General features: G+C 40.0%; 1 protein-coding gene across 1 annotated transcript in view; it reads left to right on the forward strand.

The window, feature by feature from the left end:
* The first annotated feature begins 841 nt into the window (after positions 1-841).
* The window catches only part of LOC106878644 (uncharacterized), a 122,998-nt gene continuing 122,880 nt past the window's right edge, over positions 842-959 (forward strand). The window contains exon 1 of the mRNA XM_089341806.1: positions 842-948. The gene's annotated coding sequence lies outside the window, so the exon portion shown is untranslated. The remainder of the gene's footprint in view (positions 949-959) is intronic.

Genomic DNA, 959 nt, shown 5'->3' on the forward strand with positions numbered 1-959 from the left:
CAAAATGTTTTGCAGCAGTATTTGTTCAGGCTCATTTTCGTAAGTTCGAATCCTAGCGTGGTCATGTTTGCTTTTCATCCTTCCAGAGTCGATTAATCAACAAGCCCTCAATTTTTGGTCTTGTGCCTTATGTTAGAAATTGTCATTGTAAAACTGTGGGAACAGGTTGAGGGCATCGCTGCAATATACATATTTTACATTGTTTAGTATCTTCATTTCGGATTTGTTTTATTGTGGTGTGTGATTGTAGTTTTAGTCCCTAATGCAAATAACAAGGAAATAATAATATTGGTGCCAGTCGTATGGAAAAACAGACAGGTCTTAGTGACAGAAGTGTCAGAGCGCCGGACCAACTACGTCTCCTATATGTTCTCTGAGTTCAAACTCACCCTTGGTTAATTTGTGATTCTTTAAGGAAAGGTACAACGGGTTGAAATCAGTACCGGTTAAGTATTTATTACACCTCATCCTTGCAAATGTGTTTTCCTTATGCCAAAGTTCGAAATCATTATGAAATTAACTGGTTTTCGTTTTCGTTATTTTTCTTTTTTCGTGACGGTTTTTGAACGGGATTGACGCAGAGAGAGAGAGAGAGAGAGAGAGAGAGAGAGAGAGAATAATAGAAGCGGCTCGTGGTGTACCGTTGCATTGAAGCTCTTACTTGTGGGGTGGTTCTTGTGCTTGAAACGGCGGGTGAGGGCGAGTAACAAAAACTGACCGTACACGTGTGTGTATGTATATGTATGTGTGACCAAGAATGTGCGCGCACACACATTTTTTCCAGCAGTAGAGATCAGAGAGGGAGAAAGAGAAAAAGAGAGAAACCTTGTTTGACCTAATTTCTAGTTTTCACTTGGTGCTTGTAGTGTGGTGTGTGTTTGTAGTGTTATTGGTTAGTTTTAGTTTAGACTTTAGCTCGACACTTTGTGGAATTCGCTGCTTGCGCAGGTCAGTAATTA

The sequence above is a fragment of the Octopus bimaculoides genome, chromosome 25 (assembly GCF_046866305.1).
Source record: "Octopus bimaculoides isolate indiv1 chromosome 25, ASM4686630v1, whole genome shotgun sequence".
Lineage (NCBI taxonomy): Eukaryota > Metazoa > Mollusca > Cephalopoda > Octopoda > Octopodidae > Octopus > Octopus bimaculoides.